The 13,327-nt window shown below is 35.4% G+C and overlaps 1 protein-coding gene across 4 annotated transcripts in view; it reads right to left on the bottom strand.

Moving 5' to 3' along the window:
- VEGFC (vascular endothelial growth factor C) overlaps positions 1-13,327 on the bottom strand; it is a 261,273-nt gene that overhangs the window by 171,909 nt on the left and 76,037 nt on the right. The window lies entirely within an intron of this gene.

Below are 13,327 nucleotides of genomic sequence, written 5' to 3' on the forward strand. Positions count from 1 at the left end.
TAAGTTTGCCTTATTGTAAACTCTCCAATGACATGGGACCACTGCTGTTTAACAGGAAGAGAGGTATACTGTTAGGTTGGGACTGGAAAAGTGTAGGCAATATGAATTAGGTGGCTGGGGAGGACGTCTAGGTTCTCTATCATTGTCTTTGCCCCTAATCCATGATGTGTGAGCTAGCAGCACAAAATATGTAATATCTTTCTTTCCTGAAAAATCAAAGAAGTTTCATTAACTTCTTTTAAAGTTTTTCAGATTATTTGCACAAATTCTACAGGCAGGAACAGAAGCTCTGTATATTATTTAGGGTAACCAAAACCTATCCCATTAAAAATCTTATTTCAGGTTTTTTACAGACCGGGAGAAAAGATCTGAGCTGGATGACAGTTGGTTGTTTAAAGATGTGAAGGATGCAGTGGAAAAGGGAGAAATGTTTAACAAGGAGTCTGTGAGCAGGGTGGGGAGTTGAGGCGAGCTAGGCAAATTCACCATAACAAGGAGTTAAGAAAGTGGGAACACAAATGGAAGGACGAGCTCAAGCACATACATGTGACTAAGAGGCACTGAGGATAGACAGTATTGCCATTTAAGAGAAATTAAAGGAAGAGCTGGAATAGGAAGATTGAGCAAAAAGACTGAAAAAAATGACCTGAGATATTAAACTGGCAATATCAAGGAATAAAAGATTGTAATGGGAAACAGAGGGATTAGAATTGCTAGTTCAAAGGATTAAGACTACGGAAGAAAATGGAAGGAAATGACATGAAAGGAAAGATGATCAAGACCAGAATGGACAGTCTGATGCCTACAAAGTGGGCATATATAGCCAGTTTTCCTGAATCTTATACATTCCTCAGATGACTACTAGTATCTATGGAACTCACAGGCTAGAGAATACAACTTGGTAAATATAGGCATACATCCAGGAATCTGTCATCATCTTATCACAGCTTCTCTTCTCTCTCTAGTGCTGGAGCTCTTGTGCAATGAAATTAAACATTCCCAGCTAGACAATGGAATTCCTATTATTGCCTTGTTTCCCAAGAAAACTAAAGTTATACAGTTGCATTATCTGTCTAACATCTTTTTAACCAACTAGTCAATGTCCACCAAATTTTTCAGAGAGGAAGTGGTCGCGTGTTCCTACATATTTTGTGAAACACAAGGACTGGTAGAGGATAGAGGCCCTATCTGCTGAAAAAAAAACAAAAACAAAAAAACAAAACAAAAAAAAAGACCAGAGGCATTCTATCTGGTGATATTGTGCTTGGCTAAATAGCTCCTGCTAATCAGTATACATGCAGCTCTGGACTAACTGTTGAATGTGTAGTTTTTATCTTACTGGACAGCTAAAAAAAGAGAATGCAGAAGGAGGCAGAGCTACTGAAATTTCATGGAAGTAACTAGAGCTAATCAAATGTATCACAAGGAAGTAGTGAAAAGGCTAGAGATGCTGGAGGACCTGAGGACAGGTATAGGAGACACAGGAAACTAAATGTAACAGAAACTACTGGTAAGATGACACCCTGGTGAGCATCAGCATTCTGAAGCCAAGCTTCATCAAACTCCTCTATCACTGAAAGCTTTTTTCTAATGCCCGAGAAACAGCTCACATGCACAATCAAAACCATATGGTGAAAGAATATGGAGTTAGAAAGTACCAGAACTAATCTTCCAAACTCAGTTTGTCCCTTTGTACATTAGGCAGTAGGTGCCTAGTGGCATTTCCAAAATATTTTGGGGCATCCCAGCTACTTAAAAACCTCTGAGATTGTTTCTGTTTTTTAAAACATTACATGGCTCTTCATTATGCCTACTGATGTTGACTTCCAACCAAAGGATTTGTAGAGAATTAAGGAAATGTAATTCCTAATACGCCTAGTGGTGCTTGAAAGTTGCTGCAGAAATACACAGTTTTTCCCATGTGTATAATGTGTGTTCAGTTTAATTTTAAAATTGTGTATACTGTAGATAAGTAAAGAAATACAATATCCAGAGTTAACAAAGTCATTAAAAGGTTGTCTGACTGATAATGAATTGTACTTCTCAAGTTACACATAACTGCATTCCTCACCCGGATAGTCCCTAAAATCTTTTCATATTTCTTTTTAAATACTCCATAGGCTTCCATTATAGAGCCTAGTAGTTAGGCTTTCAGTATATTGCTATGTAAAACCATGTTCCTTCTTGGCAACAGCCTAATAGTTCTTTACCTAGTTTTTTGGGGGGGGGACAGACAGAGAAGAAATTTGCCTCCTTTCATTTGGTTTAGAAAGCCCTAAAATACAATGTAGCAATAGAGTCTAGTGAATAACAAGAGTAAGACAGAAGTGGGTGAGAAGTCAGGTAAGTGAATGTAGTCAAATGGTTGATGGCTTTTTTTCTTCATTTTTCACAAAATATTGATTTCATCCTTAACAAACTATTTTTTTACTTCTTAAAGTTTGTTTATTTCTTGGCTCCTTCTAAGACTAGGATTACAGGGAATGGTTTGCTTGGCAGAAGTTTTCTCTAGTTATAGTTTATCTCACAATTCTAGTAACAGTTGGTTCTTGGCTAACTGAAAATATGTTTCCCTACACTTGAGACAAGCAGTATACAAGTTACAGAAAAATCAGCTCTGTGCTCTCCTGTATTGAGGAGCAGTACAGTATTATTCCCAAAAGCAGAGAGATTTGCACCAATTTTAATCATTTCAGACCACCACAGATTGAATAAATGTTCTCCAACAAAATATAAAAGCTTAATGTTATCGCTTCATAGTCTCCTATTTTAACAACAAACGATTTTTTCAAGCATTACTTTGTACTAGCTTTGCAGTGGTCACATTAAACATCTTTCCTCACAAGTTGTATAACTCACATCTGGTGCCTTAACCTTGGGATCTGTGCCATGTACTGCTATATCTATCAGTGCTTTTTTGGCAGAAACCTTTCCTTTTACCAGCTTTCAAACTGCAGTGCATACTTTTTACATGTAGTGACAAATATGCACTTTAATTCCTTCCTTGTGCCAAGGTCAGAGACAAACAGTTAACTGTTGCTCTGGCTTTGACATTTCTTTAAAGACTTGATAACACAATTCAGCACCAACAGGATTTCTGAAGGTTTTTCTTTGCAGGGCACTCATTAAAAATTTTGGAAAACAAAATTTAAATGAAATACATTACCTTTCACAAATTAGGAAGGATACTGAATATAGCAATTGGTGTAAATTCTATTTGTAACTCAAAGATGTGTTCCAGTTTCTGAATATGCTTATAGTGAATATATTCTACATGATTTTTTTAGGGGAAAATAAGTGTGGAGTGTTTTAGATCTAAATTTATCTGATCCAGTTATATTGGATCACATCGTCTCCCACCTTGCATATTTTGTAATAATTTTTCCCTGTCTGAACTGAATGCAAAGCACTGTTATTCTGATTACATTACAAGCTCTCTGTAAAAATGTAAATAGCTATGTAAGATACAAGGCAGTGGAAAATATGATCTATTCTTAGTTTGTTCTAAATTTTCATCAGCTGGGTGTTTCATACTTGCTTCTGCAAAAAGTACGTCGAAATATGTATTTCTCCATTTTTTACATGTTCTTTTTAGTTAAGTGCCCATTTAGACTCCTATTGAGCTCAACACGTTTTCTCATGAACCCTTAGTAAACACATACTCATTTTTTCTGGATCAAGATCTTGCTAGTAGGGAACATATACATGCAACAGAGGAAACTGATATAGAGATTAAAATATGTGAGGTGAGCTTTAGGAGGTCAATGACATAGTTGTGAAAATATGCTGATGCTTTTTATAGAGGAGTTTTGTTTGTCTGTGATCAAAAGGTTTTGCTATGATAAATTGTAAGTATCAGAACTTAGCAGAGCTGCATATCCAGAAGTCTATTATTTTGAAATGTTTCCTTTTTAGGGCAATCTGTACACAGAGAAAATCAATACACAGAGAAAAATGTTAGCAACAAGTAGAGCATGACAATTCCCCATAGCTCATTGAGTTCAAGGAAACAAAATACCTGTGGAAATAATAAAATTCACTTCAATTTAATAAACTAAAATGTGTAGATTTGTGTTGCTCTAATCAAAATGAAATGCTTTAATTTCTGAATGGGAAATTGTTAATTTTGAAGAAATAGGTATTTAATTAAAAAAGGGGAAAAAAGTCAACAGAGCCAGTAGGATAGGAACTACTTCTGTTACATGCAATTTTTCCCATTATGCATGTTACATAACACTAATGTTTTGATATTAAAATAACAATTTTGCCATAATTTAGAAAAGAAAACATGGCATATCCTAGTATGTATCTCAATGCAGTAAGCAAACTTTGATAGTGTTAAACACATATTACTTTATCATATAACAATACCCATGTTATGCCAGAGGATGCAAAGCTACTAAAACCCATACAAAAGCAACTTTCCTCCGGAAGCACAAAAGCTTTCATACTCTTTACCCAGAGAAATAGCCAGTCCAAGAATTCTCCTATATGTTCAGACTATTGGAATGCATCTTCTCATTATTTTGGTAGCTGGTTAAATGGATATTGAAGAAGTATTTAATGCTTTAACAAGAAAAAATGGTTTTGTTCTAATGGCCTGTTATTTAATACATTTGGAGTTTTAAATTTATAACATTATCAGATTTTTTAATTGTTTTCCATTTGGCAAACATTGATTATTTTTTTCCCTATGTTTTCTATTTTGAACTGAGAGAACCCCCCTGCTAAAATAAGAAAGAGAGTATGACAAATGAACCCAGGGGCGTTTGGGGCATGGGATTTCATCCTGAGAAGTTCACGGTATTATATTATTTACAGTGAACCAAGATTAAGAAAAATCTGGTAAAAAGTAAGAAAATATTAAAGAGGGTTTTTTTAACTTAAAATCTTTGGATTAACATTGAGTTAGAGGGTAAAAAAACCTAACTAAACTGCTGGGAAAATTGCAGGTAAGTGAAAACTAGTTAAATTACCTAAAACAGGAAGGAAAGAGACTGATAGAACCGTAATGTGAACCAGGTACACAAGCTCATCATTTCTGCAAAGGAAAATCATTCTTTTCCATCTATTAGAACTCCTTTAGTGTAAGTTGCTGTAAAAACTCAGTAAAGAATGGATTTCCAGCTCATTTAAAATCTAGAAAGAAAAATGATTTCATAAAAATTTTCTTGATTTTCATCATAAAATGCAAAATAAAACCCTTTAATTTAGTGTCACAGTAAAAATGTTTCATTCATCCAAGAAAAAGAAGCCTGAGTCACAGTCAGACATCTTACAAGACGCGCCCAGCTTAGGTATGACTATGTCTGTTTAGTGAGCTGATATTTAGCAGATATCACCACACAAGAATACTAATACCATTGCAAAATTCTGACGTCTGAGGAAAGAATCCCTAATATGCAACTGGAAGCTGGTGCATTATGTTTCATTTTTTGGTATTTTAACCATTTTGCTCAACATTTTATTTAGAGAATACAGTTGCTATGCAAAAATATACAAGAAAGTGCTCTTTAGAAAAAAGATAAAATAAAATTACCTCTTCCAACATAGAATATTTAGAAATAAAGAAACTAAGTATACTTACAATTTCAGAATTCCTTCCACTGCCTTACTTTGACTAGAACTATATTCATTGTACTAAACAGTAAGTTTAAATTATTTACTGTTTTAAAAAGCTTTGACGGAAGTCTCTCATCAACTGTATTGAGGAAACTAAACAGTCAAAATGAAGGAATGAATTATTGACTTCCATGGGTTTTAGATCAAGCCTTTAATTGCCCCAATTTTAAAACTGGACCAAAAGGTGTAGTTATAACTAACAACAATTCTTAATCTACAGTTCATGAAATATTTTCCTCTCAGTTTGAGTCACTATCAACAGATCTTTGAGTCATAGTGAAAATCAAATATACTATTTTATAAATAATTGCATTCCAGACAAATTTTCACTTAATTCAGAAATCTGCATGCAGTTGCACCTATGACACTTATTTGCCAGTGCAAAGTAGATGTAGAACATTTGATATACAATATCTACCTCTGAGCATACTGAAGAGTAGACTATTGATAATAAAACCTAGTGTATACTTATAATTTTGTAAAACATACTACAGAGTTGGGAGGATTCTGTATGCAAGGTGTAATACATTACTTGCAAAACTGACTTTTTATATTTTAATTTATATTCAGCTGCTTACATACAGCTAGCTAGACTTTTTAATCTGTAGAGCAACCTACAGTCCATTGGCATGATAGCTTCTTTAAAAAACAATCTACTAGTTAGAAAGGATAAATTGCTTTCAGGCATAAGCTTTTTGTTTGAGAGATCGTGAATGATTTCTTACTCACTGATGTCCCCTGATTATCACAAAATCATCTATTTTTCAGAACATCACACTAATGTGCTAGGTTATGGTTTATAGTCCATGAAGCTATTATAGTTCTTACTTAATTGCTAGCATTTAGTTGGCAAAATGAAAGATAATGAGTTGTATTTTATATTTACTTAGCAGATTATGATTTAGCAACAAGCAATGGGCTGTGAATATTAGAAACAGACAAAATGTTACACAGGAAAAACTACCAGGGGATTTTTTCTTTTTAAAAAATAATTTAAAAACATAATTTTGGAATCAAATGTGTTCCATATTCCGCTTTCCAAAAAGAAAAATAATGAAACTCCTTTTTATATATAGTGCTTCTAATTTTTTTATTTCCAGTGGAAAACAGCTTTCTGTGCTGATTCATAGATATGGATGTGTTTTCCTCAGACAATGACTCAAGTATTTCTCAAGTAAAATATACAGCTCTCTTGAGGAAATGTCCTAAATAAAACAATAACAAGCGGCAACAATTCCAAATAGTTTCAGTATACCACTGATGGATATGTACTCCTTTCTAGTTACCAGTAAGTTTTCCCTGTCTTCTAGATCATCAAAGTACTCCCTCCAAATGCATCTTTTTCAGAAAAAAAATTCTCATAAAGTTAAAATGTAGTCGTGCTTCTTACCTTTTTACATTAACAGTTGAAACCCTGCGTAGCAGCAGCAAAACTTTCAATAATTATCCTAGCCCAATGTTTTTTTTATATTAGGTTTCTCTTGCACTATGGAATGTGGAAATACAAGTCGTATGCTCTTATCATTGCTCTAGTAAAGCACTTTTCACAGCAAATTTATGCTTCTGTTAAACTAAGTATAAATCCATTTTCCCTTTGAGCAACAGCAACAAACCCTTGATATGCTAAGTTTCTTTTCCACTTCTTGTAGACGATGAGAACAAAGGCTTCCATGACAATGAATTATATTTTAAGTGGATTTTAGTACCATATGAGGAATAATTATAAAAGGTGGTGTATTTCAATCAAACTCAGAAAAGGACGTCTATGTTCTTTGAAGCAAATTATTTCCATTTCACAAATGGGTGCTAATCATAACTTAGCTGAATCAAGGATACTGTAGCAATCAAATCTAAGACATAAAGTGATCTTTATGACACTAAAAGTAATCCATTAAACAAACAGCGGTGATTCTTTGGCTTTCCAATATAAATGAGTCATAGTAATCCTCCCATTCAATATTACAAGGTTTGGTACAAATGCTGCATGTTTACCATGCTATTTACGAACGGAATTTACAGGAAAAAGGTTTGGTATAATCCAACAGAAATGGCACATATGTATTTGGCAGTTTCAATAGGCAACAAAGGATGATTATACTTCTCAAACTGCTTCACAGAGATGCTCCGTATCTCTTCATGCCACTGCACTTTGCCTGGTATATACACCTGGAGAGCTTTGCTGGTGCTGGTACTTAAGAATTCAGTCTGATTTGAATTTGATCAGGAAAATATAGTTGATAAGAAAGTATCTCAGACACTTGAATCAAGAGAAGGTGACAAAGGACTTCACAGTGAAAAAAAAAATCAGGAAGCTTTATGAGAATGGTAGTCTTTTGATAAGTAGGTGTGATGGAAGTAATACAACTTTTAGGTTTAACTCTTTGTTGCAGTCACTGCCTTTGCTACTGTTTGCGAAAAAGGAAATTGTAGCACTTCATTCTTCTACCTCAACATGAAGCAGCCCAGAAGTTGGGCACTTTGTGCTTATTTAATGATCTGGTTTTTTCAATTTAAAGGCAGTGATGCAATTTCCATTTTGCTTCATTTTGTATAAGCCTGCAAGTGAACGTCTGAAGTTTATTACACATAAAGTCAATTTCTGGAAAAAAAAAAAAAAGAATATTACTATTTATATTGGTAGATGCAGGAGCAACTCCTTCATTAAGAAACAAGCAGTAGCATAAATTATTACCAGATAGACTGGCTTGCCCATTAAGCAAAGGCACAAAGTGGTTATTTGAAAAAAGATCCTTTGATGTAAGCTCAGGGCCCTGAATGCAACACTAGGCCTTACTGGTGCTGACCTGCCTCTCCTGGGCCTCCCGGCCCCTGCCCAGGCCAAGCCCCTATATCAGCCCAGCCTGGGGCCGTCAGTCCCTGCCTCATGACGCGGAAGCCGTAGCAGTGCCGGGCTCCAGCGTGGCCATCGCAGGGTCCTGCCCAGCCCTGGTAACCCTCACCAGGCCTCATCCTGACGTGACTGCATGGCTTGACCTCGGCCCTGCCTCCCCCCCACAAACTTGCCTGATGCTCCGGGCTCTTGGTTGATCCCGGCTACAATATCTGGGCCGATGCTGCTCCCTCGCTGGGGGTGGTGGGACGGGCCCTGAAGGCAAGGCCCTGCCCGGCGGCCGTGTTAGCGCACTCAGCTCCCAGCTTGCCGCCCAGGGGAGCAGCTGGCCCAGCCGGTGCCCTCATGGTCAGGCTTTGGGACGTGCTGCAGAGCAGAGCAAAGGACCATCTCAATCCACCATAGCAGTACTCTTCAGGAGGAACAGACATTTCTGCCCAAGATTTTCATTTTGGATTTAGTCATTATTGTGGTTGAAACCTCCCTTACTTTCAAAGTTTTCTTCTTCTTTGAAAATTTGCAGAAACATAGAATGATTTTGACTGAAGCTCCCAGAACTGAAAGCGAATCTGAGCCCTCACTCTACAAAAACTTAGCCACACAAATAAGAGTTTTGTGGGAGTAAAAGGTTATACATGTTTATGAAGCCTTACAAAAATCAGAGTCCTGTAGTGGAATCTGTTGTTCTAACTACAAACAGTAATTTTATCAGGTTATACCTGATTGTCTCAATCACTGCTGTAGTTGCAGACATAGTCCTGAAAGGATCTAACAAAATTTAGTTCAGATTCTCAACTGCTTTGATGCAACAGAGCCCTAGCTAACTGTAGATAACAAACAAGAATAAAATGTATATATGAAAACCATCAAGGTATATAAGAACTTTCAAATTATACACTACCTTAACATATTATCTTGATAACATATTTGACTAGTAAAGATAATTTGGCTGCTGTATTTTTTTATTATCTTGATAACATATTATCTTGATAACATATTTGACTAGTAAAGATAATTTGGCTGCTGTATTTTTTTCATTTTCTTTTACTGAACAACCAGTAAGTTGCAATAGCTACCTCTGTCAGCTCAAGCATATCCTTTTAAATATACAAAATAAAGAGGTAGTGCTGGTGATTTTTTTCCCATACTATGAAAACATCCATTGTTATATTTTAGTACCCCATCATTTTTTCCCACAAATAGCTCTATAAATAAATTAATACAATTTAAGTATTAGCAAGTCATATAGTCTAAAATCTGCATTGTCATGAGCGTCTTCAAACAGTCTGAAGTGAACTCATCTCTCATTTATCCCCCCAGAAAGGAGGTATTCTACCAGATAATGAATACAAACTCACCTAACATGCAGCACATCTGTATAAAATATTGGTAAAATAAAGAAAGATAACCATTGTTTTAGAATTCCAGAAGTTATATAAAGCACTTACACCAGCAGGCCCAACAAATGAATAAAAGAAAAGGCACTCTATTTTCCTCTATATTCAACATTACTTCTTCTTATATCTTCCCTTTTATTCGTAGCTCGCTTCTTTTAACTAACCTTATCGTCATTATAAGGATCATTCCATTTTTACTGATTCCTTTCCATTTTACTTCCCTTTATTGTAAAAAAGTTGAATTTAATATAAAATAATACAGTAGATACTGTAGATTCTGATAGTTCTGGATTCTAACTTTCTACATTTTGTTATTATGAATTTGTACATAGCATCTTTCAGCTACAATTACTTCAGCGTTCATCCTGGGAAACACAGAAAAGGCATTTCTACCATTTATTTGACTGAGACTTATTTCTTATGTTTATCTTGATTTTCTTTAAAACATTAACTGATTTTGTTGAAACTCTGTGTGCTTTCTGGACAATTTGGTCGGCTCTGATTTTCAGTATGGCCAAAAATATATTAAAATAAACTACTTGTTATATAAAAGCCACTGAATTCCTGTAATTGAAAATGGATTTCTTTATTTTCATTTTCAGTGAGTTTTCTGAAAACTTGATTTGACAAAGGTAAATGTCCTTTCCAAACAGATCATTTATGTATATATAAACAACTGGAGTATCCACATATAAGAGGGAGATTGAATATAAATTACATGCTCTGAGAATGCCCTGTCCCTACTTTCCAAAGGTCTCATTTTTCAGCTGACATAACGTCCTCATTAATTCCAGCTGCTGCAGAAATAGAGACAGCCTCTAACATAACTAGACTCCAAGCCAGGTTTAGACAAAAGTTAGTTTCAGATTGGTGACTTGTAGGGCAGAATGTTGTATGTGTGTGCAGGCATATAAAGGAGAAACTTGTGGAAAGAAAATAACAAGGAGAATATAAGGCAAAAGACTTTGTTTTACTGCATGCTGAATAAGATGAAACTGCCACCTTATTTTAGGAAAAGCATACTGTAAAAACACTTAACCTGTAATTTTTATTTCATTCGGGAAAGTGAACGACACCCTTTGCCGTAAACTCTTACCCTGAAAAGTCACACCTGAAGTTAGCAGTAGATGATGAAAACTGCTGTCATTGTACTGGCAGCACAGGCTTATTTAAAATTATCAGTACTAGCGGTCCAAAAGATGATTCAGAACTTAGCATGCTCCTGACATCTAGTTACAAATCTGATGTTCCTTACTTTTGGTGTGTAGACTCTAGATTCCTTCTGCCACTCCTGATAAAGACAGGTGATGAAACAACGTTTCAAAAAAGTGAAAATGATTATCTTGGCTACAAAGCAGTGTAGCAGAACTACTGATGTGGATTCCATGAGTTATTTGTCAAAAATAGGGAAATCTATTAGGGTACTTTGAAATCTTATTATTAACTTATGAAATATTTATGTTCACTGCACCTCAATGGGAAATAACTATTTAAAATATTCATATCGAAGCGTGACCAACAGTTCTGTAAACAAACATTTCCTGCCACACTATTTCAGGACATCTAAAGTCACATGCATCAAAGAAAGCAGTATTTCATAAACTCTCTATCTGGTCATGTCTGGAGAGGGGAAAAAAGTTGTGTTTCCCACATCTATTTGCAGGGCTAATATTCTCTGAGTCTGGAGTTCTTCCAGAGTTCACTTTTTATTCTGCCAAAAGTAGCTGTGGTACTGTCCTATTCCGCGTCATTTCTGTTAGCCTAATTTGAGCAACATATGTGGTTGGGAAAGTTTCTCAAATGGTGTTGTTTAATTCCAGAAATTGGAAGTTCATAACAGTAGGTATTGAATGTTATGTTTTATAAGATAACCTTTATTTTTACATTACTAATTTGTTATTTAATTTGAATGATTTGACTGAGTCCTGTAAGTAAGTTTACAACAGGTTGGAGATGAGTACTTACTCTTGCAGTCAGCAAAATCACTGTTCAAATGACATAAATTACTGCTGCTCCAAATTAGCAGAAATTCTGTCCCCTTAGAGGCAAATGAAAGCAGACTGCATTTTTCTAGATACCTGGATGAACAGTCATCAGGCTACACCACAACCCCAACTGCCTCCATATGCTTTATGCATAGATTACATTGTTCATATTACTTGAAGTCAGCCGCAGCAATGTAGTAAATGAATGAGTCTCATTAATATGCAAATTAGTCCAAATCCATAAAATCCTATCTTTTCATATGATCTGGTATTGAATTAGAATCAGTTCATTCTGAAACCAGTTTAATTTCATACATAATTCCATCTATATTTTCCAGTAACTAGATTTCAATTAGTTTATTTTTCCACAGTACTATTTTCAAAAGTGCATGAGTACGGCTTTAGGTGATGACCATAAGCTGATGGACATTGTTTTCCTTGTGCCAAGTGCTCCATCACTTTTGAAAAACAAAAGAGGATTCAATTTCCATATAGAAACGCAACTGACTGAATATAATCATTAGGCCCTTGAAAATGGGCTGAAAATAACCTGAAAAAAAACCAAATATTATCTTAGACTTGGAATCCATTTTGTTAAATCCAGGACAATAGCATGGATTTCCTTACCTCCTAAGTAATAGTTAAAGCAGTAGCCACTTCAAAAATACAAGACAGTTTAAATATTTTGGATGAATCCAGATATATGAAATGTTTCTTACTTCTGCTTCATACATTTAAGAATGTATGACTAATTTGATTCCCCAGTGTGAAGCTCTATATACACCTCTTTGTCAAATTCAATGAAATGAACTAAGAATTACCTTGTTTACCATCACACACATACCACTGCACAAATAACATCCATAGGGCACAGAGCAGGGATGGGTAGTAGGCTTTCTTACCCATTCTGCCACCTGTCCTTGCTATTTGAACATACCTGAACTATCCTTCCCTGAAGAGGAATGAAACACTGACCTAAACTTTTTTTTGCTGCAGGTTTTGAGATAGTCTTTCTACTAGTTCTTGGCTAACAACCCATACAGAGCATTCCAACATTGCCTTTATTTTGTGAGGTAGCTCTAGCGCAATGCAAAGAACTACAGTGACAACCAAATTTTTTTCTTTGGCCTCTGGAAGGTTCTTCATACAGCAAGCCTATATGCCCACATTAATGACTTTTTCACTTCACAGCAATTGCTCCAACAGTCCAGTTAGGAGGTAGGTTGGGAGTGTTAAAACTGTTGGGCAGCTTGTAGGGTATACAATGATATTATGATATATGTTTTCCATTGACAAAGTTCAGAAAACAGTGTCCAGTCATCAATATTCAGTTCTGCTTCAATGATGAATTCTAATCAGAAGTCAAAGAGATTGCAAATACTGATACTCTGATGCTCGTGAAGTTCCCTTTTCAGAGAGAATTGCTATTCTTGCAATCTTGTATAACCAAAGACTAAAGCTAGTACGTCTTT

The sequence above is a fragment of the Dromaius novaehollandiae genome, chromosome 4, assembly GCF_036370855.1.
Source record: "Dromaius novaehollandiae isolate bDroNov1 chromosome 4, bDroNov1.hap1, whole genome shotgun sequence".
Taxonomy (NCBI): Eukaryota; Metazoa; Chordata; class Aves; order Casuariiformes; family Dromaiidae; genus Dromaius; species Dromaius novaehollandiae.